Consider the following 16206-nt stretch of genomic DNA (forward strand, 5'->3'; position numbering starts at 1 on the left):
GAAAAAGGCTATAGACTGGGTCAAATTTTTATTTTTGATGAAATTGGTCTCCTAATGACCCAGATCTTAAAGGCTAAGAGAAATTCCCGAGATTTAAGGAACAATTGTGATATTGGATGCGGATGCTTTTAAAACAGAAACCATGAAGGGTCTAAAATCCTACTTGAAAGCTAGCAAGTTAGATTACCACAGGATGTGTGTGCACGTGTGTGTGTTTTATGTATACACATGTACACATACATATGTACAGAAGCACACAAGACCCTTGGTTCAGAGACATAGATGGTTTATTACTCACAGTAAAAATAGCCAGAGTAGCATCTCACATTAATTCCCCAACCCCAGTTTCCCACAGGGAGATGCAAATGAGGGTCTGGTACTGCTTGTACATACAGTGGATTTTCATCACAGGAAACAAATCCCAAATTTAGGAGACTCTGACCTTTTATCAGGATTGCCTGTCCTCTCTTCTGGAAAGCTATTACTCTTATCCTTGGAATGTGTCCTTGAGGAAGGGAAACGAGACTTTACTATAGTAGAATATCTTTGGGGAAGGAGATGTTCTCCCTCTCAGGTTTGCTATCCAGTCATCCCTGAACAAAAGTCTGTCACTGACCTTTGCTCAGAAAGCATGGGCTGTGTAAAAAAGTAAGGAATCCAAGAATTGTTTCTGAACAAATGCCAGTAGATATTTAACTGTGGCTGGTATTTTTATTTGGACTGGTGTTATTTGTGTTACCGTTCCACTTACAAAGTTGCACAGGTTTTGAGTGAACTGTTCCAAATGTATTCTTTTTCCCCATAAACTCTTTAGTGCATATTACAGAAAATAAAGTTTATCAGGAAAACATAATCTCATTATAGCAGCAGTGTCTATTATGTTCAAATATGGATAGAAGACAATTGAGTGGATTTGTTTTCCTTCCTCTGATGGGAGAATGAGGAATGAGGAGGGAAGAGTAAGTGGAAGAAATGGGAGGAAAGTAAGTGTCCAGGTTTTCATGTGAACTGGAGAGGCAGTGTAAGACCTAAAGATGTCCTTTTCATTTAAAGGTAGATGAATACAGTAAATCTTTTTTTTTTAATTTTACTTATTTATTTGAGAGAGAGACAGAGAGAGAGAGCATGAGAGGAGAGGTCGGAGGGAGAATCAGACTCCCCATGGAGCATGGAACGGAACTCGATCCCAGGACTCCAGGATCATGACCTGAATCCAAGGCAGTTGCCTAACCAACTGAGCCACCCAGGCACCCGAATACAGAAAATCTTAAGCTTTAGAGTTTCTCATTTGCATAGGTCCTTTGAAATGATAAAGGAGGGGCTCTAGCACACTGTTCTCATATTATCTTGTGTGGTTTTTTTTTTTTAAATTTTATTTATTTATTTGACAGACCGAGATTACAAGTAGGCAGAGAGGCAGGCAGAGAGAGGAGGAAGCAGGCTCCCTGCTGAGCAGAGAGGCCAATGCGGGGCTGGATCCCAGGACCGTGGGATCATGACCTGAGCCGAAGGCAGAGGCTTTAACCCACTGAGCCACCCAGGCGCCTCTTATCTTGTGTTTTTGTAAAATTTACAAAAGGAAGGTATTTTGGCTGTGGTCAGTGGAGAGCAGTTTTTTCCTCCTCTGGCTTCTCCTTGTGTTGGGTGGCAATGGAGTAGCCAGTGGAATATTTTTGTGAATAAGCTAAGGGTAGTTAAGCATTTTAATTAGATAAGTGGGGTATAGTTAAGTGGTTTGCAGTTCTATTCATGAATATTAAGTTATTGTTAGCAGGACCAACATAGACATTGCCTCCAGAAATACTTCTACCTTGTGCTCTATAGGTTCAACTCAAGTCACTGTAAGCAACTGCAAAGCTAGAGGCTGAATAATGATTTGAAAATGTTCATGGTACCTGGCACTGGAAATATGTGGGTGCTACCAGAGAAACAAGGTATGAAAAATTTAGAACCAATTTTTTGGGAAAAAACTTCCAAATATGATCTATGAAAGAACTTTCATAATCTGTTTGATAATATTCCCCTAAATTTATATATTACCCAGTATGAATTGTGAAGATAAAAGAAATTCTCCATGATAAAACTATCAATAATAAAAGCAAATCTTAATAAATATGTTGGCAGAGACTAGATTATCTTTCTAGTCTCTTCACAGAAAGTGATTTTATAAAATTGTGGCCATAATTAAGAGGTAAATGAAAGAACATCTTTTAACACTTAAAATATTTTGGTATTCTTTCTTTTTCTAAACAAAAGTTCATGTTCATATCTAAGTTTGTCCCATAACTTTGTGTTCTTCTCTTTAAAGGGAGTCCCTCAAATTGTATAAACATTATGCCCAGTAATCCTAGATCTACCTTTGATCACATGCATGGTGTCACCTCATGCCCTCATCCTCCTTCCCTGAATAGATGGAGTGAACACTCTCAAAGAAGTGAATGGAACCCCTGTGTTCTTGAAGTGACTGTACATAGCATCAGCTCTTTTTTTTTCCACTCATCTGCACCTGCTGTGACTCAGTCTATGACTGAATATGAGATATCCAGCTCTCAGATTATAGCCGAGAGTAGAAAATGAATAGTAACTTACAGTGCATCTGAGAAAAATTATTGGGATAAAGCAGCTTAGATCAAGTATGGAAAGCATGAGAAGAAATGACCGTGCAACTGTGAAGACATACTTCAGCAATGATAAAAGCAGGCATGAACAAAAACAAAAAGAACAGACTGTGAATCCAGTTGGGAAATACCAGTGACCAAGAACAAAAAAAATTCCCACAAATTTCTGTGTTATTTGGCAATGTAGAAAAAATGACAGTCATGTAATATCTCAGGGAAGAGTTGATAGATAATATAATGAAGATGCTCTAGAGCAAAGAAGACAAATTGAAGACCAAACTAAGACATCACAGAAATAATAAAGTGATTAGAAACATCTGGGAATGGACTAGCATAGGTGAAAATAAAAATACTGTTGTAGACTAATGACTTGACATAACCATAATGAATGCAGATCAAAAAGAATAAGATATTTAAGTAATTAAATATAAAGTAATAGACATGGAAGAGATACAAAGACAATCAATCCAATGCTAAGATGACTGATGACCCTGATATATATATAATGTCACAAATGGAAATGAAAATGTATTCAGAGATTGTTATCAGAGAAGAAAATTTCTGTGAAATAAAGAAAGAACTGCATTAATAAATGGGACAAGGTTATTGTATCCTAGCAAAAATAATAAAAAGCAATAGACATAGCCTGATTAGGTTGAACTTCATGGATAAAGACAGAATTCTTAAGGCATTAAGGTAGAAAAAGAGTATCCCATACAAAGAGAAAAATGACATGCTGATTCCAAGTTTTCTTTTATTTTCAAAATAAATTCCGTATTAGAAAAAGTGGCAATCTAGTAGAACATTCAGACAAGTTTTCAGGTAGAAAGGAAACATATATTCTCAGTAGTGTATCATATACTTCAGGCAGTGAAGCACTCCTGAGCTCCTTCTAGAAAAAACAAAAAACAAAACAAAACAAAAAAAACGGCTTGGTCAGATTAAAGAAAGAGAAGGAAGAATAATGTACTTTCTCCCCAGATGTCCATGTCCTAATCCCCAGAACCTGTGAATATATTATCTTATGTGGCAAAAGGGACTTTGCAGATGTAGTTAAATTCGGGATCTTGAAAGGGGGAACCTATCTTGAATTACTAATGGTCCCAGTGTGATCACAACTTTTATAAGTGAAAGAGGGAGGCAAGAAGGTCAGAATCAGGTTTTGAGGCTTTACTATATTGTAGGCTTTGAGGCTGGAGGAATGGGCCATGGGCTAAGGAATGCAGGCAGCCTTTAGAAGCTGGAAAAGGCAATGAGATGGATTGTCTCCTGGTACTACTGCAATGTAACAAATTTGTGTTGTTTTACACTCTAAGTATATGGTAATTTGTTATAGTAACAATGGGAAACTAATACACTACCAACAAACCAAATAAAAACAAAGAGAGAAAGAAATATCCCAGAATTCCAGAATGGAGACTTGCTGCGAACATAAAATGGCTTTGAAAACTGAACTAAGATAAACTATCTCTGGGAGTTATGGTTTTAGAGTAGACAATAAATGTCTAGTCTAATGGTAGATTAGATGAGATACTAGCTAGAATGCATTTGGGATGCTATAAAATGAAACCTAAAACCAGAATTGGTTTTAATGAAATAGACATGTACTTCATTCTCATGGAAAAGCATGGGCGGATAATCCAGGGCTGGTTTGGAGGCTGAAGGTACTAAGACCCAGACGTCTGGTACTGAGACCTAGACGTCTGTTGCTTTGTTGTGTTTCCTATCATCTCATATTCCCACATGGGTGTTCCAGCCATCACCATCATGTCTCCATGCTAGCCTGTGGAGAGTTGGAAAAGGGATCTCGGCAAGGGCCTGCTCCTTCTTCATTTATCTGTATCATCACTGCCATAACAACATGGCCCCAGTGATGCAGGATGATGAAAGGTACAGGTGTATATTTAATGTTCCATTAAAGACATCCATCTAGGGCCATTTCTGTGTTCTTGCCCCACGTCAGTCATTCTGACATTACACTGTATGATGAAACAGAATATCTTGACAGTGGCATACGTTACTTCTCCAGGATTTTGTTGCCCAGAATTTTGTCAGAAGGCCACAATTGCCTGTTAAGAAGGAGGCAGGGAAATGTTGTCTTTAGCAGGGATGTCTTGTGCTTAACTAAAACTTATACTTGAGAAAGGGGGAAACAGACTGGGGAAAAAGAAGCAGTTTTTGCCGCAGTTGAGGATATAAAAATGATGATATAATCTGAATCAGGGATTAAGGAGGGAGACAGAAGGTAATGTGGTCTGCTTCCTCCCTCCTATTTTTATGGCAGGATGTGGTTCCATTGGAGGCATCTAGAGCTGAAACATGTAGTTGGAATTACTTCAACTTAAAACTTTCATAATCCTTTTTTGACCAGAGAGTAATCTTTTTGGGGATACTTCTTATGGTAAAGAAACTTTGCATCTTCAAGGTACTTCAGTTTTACCTCATTTTCATTTTTTTGGCTAAATAAAATTAAAAACAAAACTTTAGAGTTGAAATAGCATGCACATTGTGATGCCATTTTAATGAAATCAGTTGATTTTTTTCTGGATATGTGCCTAGATAAACAGCTAGAATAATACTCTCACATAATACTAACTATGGTTATTTACAGGCAGCAGGATTTTATAGACAATTTTTTTCATTGTTAGACTTTTCGATGTCATTTTAGTTTTTGTAATGAGACACATAATTTTAAACAAAATGAATAAGTCTTTTTTCTTAACAAAGATACAGTCATTACTAATACGAGGAGGAAGAGATTTTAAAAATTTTATAAGAAGTATCACAGAGTGTCCTTAATTAGTGCAATAACACAAGCTTGGATTTTTAAAAATCTCTTTAACAACTCTTCTTAACATATTAATTATGTTTGCTGTTTTACATATCTCCTTTCTGTTTTCCAGTCATGACTTGCAGGAAACCCCTCCAACTCACAAGGGGATGTTTTTAGATAGCGGTAAAGTGGAGATGTTTTCATTCCAGACTTTCTTGCGTGGGCAGGGATCTCCAGGAAGCAGAGGAGACAGTGATAGCTAAAAAGAAAAAAGAACACAGACTGAATTCTGTGGATTGTGGGAAGAACGGGACAAACCTATGCATCCAGCCCAGGATTGATAAGAGAATGTACAGAGCTGTCAAGACTGCCAGTTCGCCCAGAACCTCTGCTGCTCTGAAAATGGTGTTTTCTGCCACACAACCTTATCTTTCTGGTTTGGGTCATAGTTTTATTGGATCAGGAATGAGCTCTTCATCCGGGACAAACAGTGTTTCGATAGGCTGGTGACAACCTCTATGGCTTGGGTTGAAGGTATGATGAGTGCCATGTCTGAGTTACGTTCATGTCACTGACTGATTTCCCACAAAGATGGAGATCAGTGTGTAGGATGGTTATCCAGGAAGGCTCTCCAGATCAGCAAGGGGCAGGGGAAAAGAAGGGAAGGAAGGAAGCAAGAGTGGGAAGTCGGAGCAGTTGACTGGTGATGTTGTCTCACTGCAGGGCTTAGCAGACACTAGAGATTTTTGAAGCTGGAATGAATCTTCAGAGATATCTTGAGTTGGGACAAGAGGACAAGGCCACTCTCCTCTCTATTTGTACATCCCAGCTGCTTGGGAAGGGAGCACTGTCTCGGATGGGGCCGCTGAGGCAGTCTTTGTGGGGACTGACAGCTGGGGACTGTCTATCAGCAGCACTCCCGGTGCTAGGGGAGAAATCCCTCTATTTCCGAAGGGACTCTGAATGCCACATTGCACTATTTGCCTTTACAGCCCTTTTCACCTTTTTGCTATCAGGTAGAATCTCTGGGGATTTTGAGCAGGTGACATAGTGGTGCAGTGTCACTTTCTGGAAGAGAGTGGAAGTCATTGTGACGGAGGGGCCGGTGAGGCATATGGAAGAGAACGTCGTGAAACAGAAGCTGTACATACACCAGAAAGCAGCTTGATTTAGGCTAGAAAGCACCGAAGGGGGTCACCAAGCTCCTTAATGATGCTAGGTGGACTTACGACATGTCAACTCCTGGGGCCGAGCCAGCTCCAGTGCAGTTCTTGATTTTCTGTAGATGGGATTTCCCTTATGGTTTTACAGTATTCTTCCTTTAGATAGTAGCGCAAAGGTCTGAAATTCTATAGTGACCTAAGTGTACGTAATTCCATGTAGCCTGATCTATATAAATACAGGGAACTCAGGACCAAAATGTATAGTCCATCCTCTTTTGGGAACCATTTATCTGTATCACCACTACCATAACAACATGGCCCCAATGATACAGGATGATGAAGGGCACAGGTGTATGTTGAATGTTCCATAATGACATCCATCTCGGGCCACTTCTGTGTTCTTGCCCCACATTCTGACATTACACTGTATGATGAAACAAAATACCTTGACAGTGGATATTTAGTTAATAAGTACTCTGAGAGTATTTAGTTAAATGAGAAGAAGCAGTATTTATTATGGACCTTCATAATCTTGAAAGTGTTGATATAGAATAATATCAGTAATATACACATTTGTTGTGCACATATCACATGTCAGCAACTACATAAAGGGCTTTGCATATATTATTTCCATTAGTACTCAAACATCAGGTGATAGGTAAGTGGTTTTCTCCTCTTTTTGCAGGTGAGGGAATTGGTGATCAGGAGATTAAGCACCTTGTCAAAGGTCATAAGGCCAGGAGGTAGAGCCAGGACTGAGAGTGGCAGGTGCCCAGACTCTGCCCTCCTCTGCACCGGAGATCGAAAGGACTGCGATCCCTTAGCACTGGGCTGTTAGCAGAGTAACGGTGGTGGTCCGCTAAGCTCTGTTCTCCCCACTCAAGGGCTGCTCTTCCTGAAATTCAACACTTTGAATCTCCCTCCTGAGGCTTTTCCTGCAACTGGCCTCTTTCAAGTGGCACAAATTTGATAGGACACCTGACACTTGGATTCATTTCCACTAAGATATGACTAGATTGTTGAAGCAGTTTAATCCCATAAAGCCAATCTCTGATATTAGGTGTTTGAGAGTCTGGGGCACACCGAAGGGAACGATCGGGTGGAAGCCACCAAAGGCAAATTTCCCTCACAAGTATTTTCCCTGCTTTTGACCTTTTTTTTTCTTTTAAAAATTTTTTATTTTATTTTTGTTTTTTATTTTTTTAAAGATTTTATTTATTTATTTGACACACAGAGAGAGAGATCACAACTAGGCAGAGAGAGGGGAGGGGGAAGCAGGTTCCCCACGGAGCAGAGAGCCGGATGCGAGGCTTGATCCCAGGCCCCTGAGACCATGACCTGAGCCGAAGGCAGAGGCTTAACCCACTGAGCCACCCAGGCACCCTGACCCTTTTTAAAGATAAGCTCGTGTGTAGGATTTCTTCAGAGTGTACGGATGATAAGGGCCAGAGTCATGCAACAAATGCCAGTTGAATTTTAAGAATTGGATATGCTCCAAATAATGTTTATTTTACTCATTTTGTAAGTCAGCATATTAAAATCACTAAAACATGCTGGAATATGATTTTGGAGAATGGCAGCGGTTCTGAGTTTCGTTCCAAACTCCTCACTGTCAGCTTTCTTTTGTTGCTTTGATCAAGGACCTTCAGGTGGTGGAAGTACAGTAGTCTTTTTATTACCTTGAAAGCTTAAGCTTGTGCCTAGTGGTTGCCTAGCAACCTTTGTCTCTTTTGTAAAAAGGTGTTTTTCTATTGTACAATGCAAAATTTTGTATTTGTATTTATTGACGATTTAAAGTAAGATTCTTACTCCTGTGTTAGAATAGAACAAGGTCCATGTGAGTCCATCAAACCTCTGAGTAATAATTATGAGACAGTGAAGCCTTATTTGGTGAAAGTACAAGCAGGAATGGCCCCACAATCATAAAGACATTTCAGAATCCTGCTGTAAAGCATAAAGGACTCAAGGAATGTGCTACTCCTAATGGAACCACATGTTTCTTATGAAAGGTTGCTTTTTTAATACATATATGATTAGTGCTCTCATGGGCTAAATGCAATTTTATTGAAGATACTATTGTAAAGTTGCTTAGCACTCAAAGTTATAGAAATAAGAAAGATGCAAAACAATGTAAAACACGGGTAAAATATTTTCAGTATTTTTTTTAACTTAATTTTTTCAGAACTTACAGACAAGATGATTTGCTAGTTTTGTTTGTTTTTTTGTTTTGTTTTGTTTTCCTCCCCATGAAGGAACCCTCAGGTGCTTTTGTGATTTACATTCTAATTTTCCTCTTTGAACTCATGTGTCCTGGGTCTCTCAAGGGTTTTGGAGGGTGATAGCCAGAATACTTGAGAACTGAACCTCCATAAGTATTCATGGTGAAAACCGTGATTCTCGTAACGTCTGGAAAAATTAAATTTTGATTTACAGAGATAATCTTATGGCAAATATTTAGTTGCCCTAAACATAGAAGCTAAGTTTGTGTAAACAGTGAAACCCAAATACGGAGCTGAAGTGTAATTTAAGGCCTTCATCTGTGCTGAAGATTCCTAATTAAGTCATGTCAGGATCAAAGGGAAGAATATTCTTAGAATTCAATGTACTCCTTTTAGGAACAAGGAACTAGTATTAAGCAGTGCTTAGAAGTTTTTAAATGCTCTTACATTTGATAAGACTTTGATATAAGACTGTGATTTTTAAATGTCTTTTTTCCCCCTTAGTCATTCTCTAATTTTTCATGTTATTTTTTTTTTCAAAGATTTTCTTTATTTATTTGACAGAGAGAGATCACAAGCAGGCAGAGAGGCAGGCAGAGAGAGAGAGCAAAGCAGCCTCCCTGCGGAGCAGAGAACCCGATGTGGGGCTCGATCCCAGGACCCTGGTATCATGGCCTGAGCCGGAGGCAGAGGCTCTAACCCACTGAGCCACCCAAACGTCCCTAATTCTTCATGTTTTTTTGAAAAGATTTGATTTACTTATTCGTCGGTGTGAGGGAACACAAGCAAAGGGAAAGGCAGGCAGAGAAAGAAGCAGGCTCCCCGCTGAGCAAGGAGCCCAGTGTGGGACTTGATCCCAGGACACCAGGATCATGACCTGAACTAAAGGCAGATTCATAACTGACTGAGCCACCCAGGTTTCCCTCTAACTGTTCATTTTGACTAGATCCTACAGGCACAATGTGTGTGTATGTGTGTGTGTGTGTGTGTGTGGCTTGAGAGAAATAATGTGTGACATTAAAATGTGATGCATGGCCGGGTCCATCGCTTCACCCTTTTGAGATGACTAATGGACATAGTATGTCTTTGAACAATTATATCCATGGGAAGTATGGGTGAGGAAGGACTTTGGATTGGAGAATGACCTGATTTTTCTTCCTTCACATGTCAGGAAGGAGAGCACTGTGTGCGGCAGTTCTGTCCCTGGAATCAGTGGTTCATCCATGAACTGCTATGTAATTGTTATTAGCAGTAGCACCCCATTTTAAGAGCCTTACATATAAACATGACATTGGAATCTAGTTCCTCCTTCTTCTTTTTTTTTTTTTTTTTAAAGATTTTATTTATTTATTTGATAGATCACAAGTAGGCAGAGAGGCAGGCAGAGAGAGGAAGGGAAGCAGGCTCCCCGCTGAGCAGAGAGCCCGATGCGGGGCTCGATCCCAGGACCCTGGGACCATGACCTGAGCCGAAAGCAGAGGCTTTAACCCACTGAGCCACCCAGGTGCCCCTAGTTCCTCCTTCTATCTGTTCTTGAAGAGCAGAAAAAAAACAAGAGTCACTTGAAGTATTCCTAGTCAAAGATCAACAGTAGTTCCTGCATTTCTCTAATTCATGGGCTCTTCCCTGATGGGCAGGTGAACCTCAGCCTACTTTTAATTCTTTCCATTTTTTATCTACGTCTTGGAAGTTCTCACGTGGGGCCTTGTGTATTCTCACAAGTCAGCCCTTTTTCTGCCTAAGCTGCTAGACTAGTCCGCGTCATGCTGCTGTTGCCAAGATGCCTGCGGCGTGTGGAGAGGTCAGTGCTCTGCTCTGGGATCCTGCCTATCCACACTGGTGCTCTCCTGCAGCCACCATGCTGCTTGATCATCCCTCCTCCTGGCGTGGATGCCCCCCAGGCATCCACCCACGTGCTGTCTTGGCCCTGATACTGCTGTAGCGTTCTGGCAGTCTGCTCAGACAGTGGGCTCATTGTAGTGGGCTGGTATAGGCTGCCATGTATGCTTATCCAGCTTCTCTTTCTCTTCGTCCCACCTGCCCTTTGGGAAACTACCCCTCCCTCTTCCATGTGGTCCAGTGGGGTTGTTCATCACTGCCCCTTGCACACATATGGCCCAAGGGGGCTCCTTAACCCAAGCTAGGATGAGGTGACTCAGTCTCCAGGAAATTTGCACCGTGATTAGAGGGACACATGCGTGGAAGGAAGTTGTTATTCCAATGGTATAGCCTCAGAGAGACTATCTACGAGATTATGAGAGTGATTCTGCTCTCTGTCCTTCCTGGGTTTAGGTGGATCAGCTTTCCTTCTGTGCCTAAGATAACCAGAGTCCGTTTTGGTTGCTTAGAACCAGTTAACGGATCCTGGCACCATAGGGGAATGGCCACCTTGCTGATCAATTAGAGTTCATTGCAGCAGGTTACTTGGCCCTTAAGGTTTAGAAGATTTATCAGATGCCTGTTGGTTATAACTACAACTTCAGTCTTTCCAGAGGATCTGCTGATGCTCTGGGTGGGTGGAGTGGGAGGCTCATTTGATGTCCTGTAATCAGGGTAACATCTTCCTCCTGCCCCCAGGCTCTATTACTGAGGCTCTCTGGGACAGTGACTCTCCACAGTGGGCCCAGGGTCCTAGTGGGCAGATAATTGCCTAGAGATTTAAGTGATTTGAGAACGTATATTCTATTCAGTGTAATTACTTGACTTACAAGTTGGACAAAACTGGTATGTCCCACCCCATGGTGGATTTTCTCTTTCTAGTCCTGATGGTTCCTCTTTCAGTTTGGCTTCTGCCACTTCCTCTCCCCTTCATCAGTTTTCTCTAGTTAACTTGTGATAGGTACCACACGAGCTCTTTCCCTAGAAGTAACCTCATCCCATGTAAATCTAACGGATAGAAGTAAAACAGGTGGCAAGAGGAAGGTATTACCTAACTCCACACGACTGAATGGTTCCAAAATCACAACCCGTACCCAGCAAAGACGCCATTATAGTGTATTCGTTGAGTGATTACCAGGCTTATGTTGTGCTAACTACATTTGTACTTATTTTATTTCAGCCTCTCAACAACATGAACATAGCTAGTACTGTCTCCCTGCTCCAGTATTTTAATGTTTTATAGATGAGGAAATTGAGGTTCAGTGTTGTTGAATATGCTCCCAGGTGTTACCTGTATTCGAGTTCCTTCCATCCAGATCCAAAGCTCATTACTTCCTCTGCCATTGCTCTTCCTCAACTTCATTCTACAAATTCAAGTTATCACAGGTTCAGAAGATGTAATATATTAAGTATGGCCACTGTTATAAAATAATTCACCATTTAGCAGAAGAACCAGTGTAAACACCAGTTGTAATAAGACTGTTGTTAGAGACCTTGGGAAAATGTCTTGGGAGCTTAGAAGAGGGAAAATCTATTCCATCTGGGTTTGGGTCATGAAGGAAGGTTGCTGGAGGAGATGACTTCGGGATTGGAATTTGAAGATCAAGAGGAACCTACTGGGCCTCCTCACTCTGCTCAGGCTCTGACACTCTACATCAGGCAGCCACGGATTCCTGTCACCAGCATGACGTGTGCTTGGCATCATTAATAACTTTTAGCCTGAATTATCCAAAAAGGGAGTGGAAGGGAAGTGATCTGGAAAGAGGGAAGGAAGGGAGGAGTGGGGACAGAAAAATAAGAAAAGATTAAGGATGAAAGTGAAGAGAAAGAAAGGGCTAGGAAGGCAAGAGAAGAGAAAAAGAAAATAATGAGGTGAAAATTGTGCTTAAGCTTTCTTAGTTCTTGCATTTTTAGCTAGTGCAGACCATTCTACTGCATGAAAAGTCCATAGTTCATTCTTCTACTGAGAAGGAATTAGGTTGCTTCTGCCTTTTGTTCTTAATATTTGGGTTCAATCTTTAATATATATATGCAGTTCTGAGAATGCCAGAAAATAAGTGACATTAGACTTCATTTTGGAACCTGTGGTCTCTCTCTTGCATATCTTCCATTTGGGAATCGACGCTACCCCATTTTTGTCTTCCTTGGGAATTATCTTGAGTTTTAGGACAAATTCATTAATTCATTTAATCTTATAAATCTGTATTTAAATATTCCTGGGCTATCTCCTTGTAGACTGGATGGTTTAGATAAATGTTGAGGTTTAAAAAATGATTTGAATGTATACTTTAACGAGTAAAATAAAATTCTAAGTTTGGATTTTGTTTGTAGCTCTAATTCTCAGTGGAACTTGTATGCTTTATTAAAACGACAGAAGACTCTTGTGAGAACTGTTTTTAAGGAATGGCTCAAAGAGTTGGAAGAGACCTGAAAGAAATAGCTAAAATTAAATATTCTTGGTTTTGTTTTGTATGTCATCTAGAAGTTTCCTCACTTTTAATGAACACTTTCTTTCAAAAATGAGATTTTTTTTCTTAAAGATTTTATTTATTCGACATAGAGAGAGAATGATCACAAGTAGGCAGAGAGGCAGGCAGAGAAAGAGGGGGAAGCAGGCTCCCCAACGAGCAGGGAGTCCAACGTGGGGCTCGATCTCAGGACCCCGAGATCATGACCTGAGTAGAAGGCGTAGGCTTAACCCACTGAGCCACCCAGGCGCCCCCCAAAATGAGATGTTTTGATAGATGTTAAATTTTTAAAATATTTATTTTTTAAAAAAATTCCAGTGTAACTAACATAGATTTATGTTAGTTTCAAGTGTAGGATATAGTGAGTCAATAATTCTATACACTACTTACCACAATAAGTACTCTACTTATTGTGCTCACCACAATAAGTACTCTAAATCTCCTTCACCTATAGCACCCATCCCCCACTCACTTTCCCTCTGGTAAGCATCAGTTTGTTTTCTATATTTAAGAGAGTGTTTTTCGTTTGTCTCTTTTTTAATAAGTTCATTTGTTTTGCTTCTTAAATTCCATATATGACTGAAATCATATGCTATTTGTCTTTCTCTGACTGACTTCATTTAGTATTATACTTTCTAGATCCATTCGTACTGTTGCAAATGGCAAGATTTTATTCTTTTTTATGGCTGAGTAATATATACATATATATGTACATATGTATATAGCACATCTTCTTTATTCATCTATCAATGGACAGTTGGGTTACTTCCATAATATGGGTATTGGAAATAATGCTCCTGTAAACATAAGGGTGCATATATCTTTTCAAATTAGTGTTTTTTTTTTTCTTCCTTCCTACCTACCTACCTATCTACCTACTTTCTTTCCTTCCTTCCTCCCCCTCTTTTCCTTTTCTTTCTCCCTTCCTTTCTTTTCTTTCCATTTCTTTTCTCTTTCTTCCTTTCTTTTCTTTTCTTTTTTTTTTTTTTTAAGATTTTATTTATTTATTTGACAGAGCGAGATCACAGTAGGCAGAGAGGCAGGCAGGGAGAGAGAGAGAGGGAAGCAGGCTCCCTGCTGAGCAGAGAGCCAGATGTGGGACTCGATCCCAGGATCTTGAGATCATGACCTGAGCCGAAGGCAGCGGCTTAACCCACTGAGCCACCCAGGCGCCCCTCTTTCTTCCTTTCTTTCTCTTTCTCTTTTTCCTTTCTTTGCCTTGCCTTGCCTTTCCCTTCCCTTCCTTCCTTTCATTCTTTCCTTTTTTTCATAGATATCAGTAATGGAATTACTGGATCATATGGTAATTCTATTTTTATTTTTTAAAAATTATTCCCTTTTAAAGATTTTATTTATTTGTCAGAGAAAGAGCACAAGCAGGGTGAGCAGCAGGTAGAGGGAGAAGAGGTTCCCCACTGAGCAAGGAGCCCGATGTGGAACTCAGTCCCAGGACCCTGGGATCATGACCTGAGCTGAAGGCAGATGCTTACTTGACTGAGTCACCCAGGTGTCTCTCTATTTTTAATTTTTTGAGGAATCTCCACACTGTCTTTCATTGTGGCTGGATCAGTTTGCTTTCCCACGAACAGTGAGAGAGGGTACCTTTTTCTCTACATCCTTGATGTAGAACAACATCTGTTGTTTTTTGTGTTTTTGCTTTTAGCCATTCTGACAGGTTGAGATGCTATCTCATTGTGGTTTTGATTGTACTTCCCTGACAATTAGTTATGTTGATCATATAGATGCTAAACTTTTACATAAAGTTTTTTACACAAAGTTTTACATAAAGCTTTATACATACATGTATATATTATTCTGGAATTAATCAATGTCTTCCTCAGTTTCTGCAGAGCCTTCAGAGCTCCATGTATTCATTCACTCTTTCCCATATTCATCTCTCTCTCTCAGTCACTCAGTGTGTATTTGTTGATCACCTACTATGTTCTCAACATTGTTCTAGTTGCTGGGTATGTAGCAGTCAACCAAAGAGACAAAAAGCCATTGCTTTTGTGGAGCTTACAGGTTCCTGGTGGAGACAGAGTAAGCAAGAAAACTAAGTAAGAGATATATTTTAGAATGTGATAAGTGCAGTGGGGGAAAATGAAGCAGAGGAGGCGGGTAGGAAATGTTGGGGTGTGGAGGGGCAGTTTTTTAGGTGAAGTGGTAACAAGGAAGGGCATTCTGGGCAGAGGTAGCAGGGGTAAAGGGACATGAGATGTGAGCATCCCTAGGAAGTTTGAGGAGGAGTAAGGAGGTGAGTGTGGTTTCTTAGAGTGATGAAAGGAAGCATAGTAGAAGACAAGGTCGGGGTGTTAATGTGGTGGTGGGTGCAGAACATTAAGGACCTTGTAGATCACCATAGGGGCATTTGCATTTTGTGCTGAGTGAGATGGAAAGCCATCATCGCGGCCTCTGAGTACCTTATCTTCCTCACTTCTAAGGATCTTTTTCTCCACTCCTTTACTGTTATCTTCAAAATCTCCATTTTAAGTATCCCACTCTCTGACCATCTGCTTCCTGTTTGTTCTGTTTTATTCTAAAATCCCCAATTCAACTATCTGTGACCCCCTTTGGACCTTTTATCCATTGGCTGCAGAATTTTTCACTATTTGTTGCCTTCGCCTTGTCCTCTTTTCTGTTTTTCTTTTACAAGTAAGATTTCAAGCACATTTTATTTTACTATTTTTTGCACATAGCTGATACACGAGGTTACATTAGTTTAAGGTTTATAACATGGTGATTCAGCAATTCTGTATGTTACACTGTGCTCACTGAAATGTCCTCTCTTCTCTTATCCAGCCTAGATCCCGTATGTGTCACTGTGGTCACACCTGGCATGTGACCCTTGACTCCTGGGTATCTCTCTTCACTATTGTACTCACCCAGAAGAGGCCCAACCCTGCTTTAACCCAATTTACCTATTCTGCATCTGTCCCCTGGACTGGATACACCTCTGAGACAGAACACCCACCCATGGTGACAGTCTGTAAACTTAGAATTTATGACCTTGAATCCCAAGTGGGTCCTGAACACAGCCTGGCAATCTTAATTATTTTCTTCTTCCCATTACCCTTTTTCCATGTCCCA

The sequence above is a fragment of the Mustela erminea genome, chromosome 7 (genome assembly GCF_009829155.1).
Source record: "Mustela erminea isolate mMusErm1 chromosome 7, mMusErm1.Pri, whole genome shotgun sequence".
In the NCBI taxonomy this organism is placed as follows: Eukaryota; Metazoa; Chordata; class Mammalia; order Carnivora; family Mustelidae; genus Mustela; species Mustela erminea.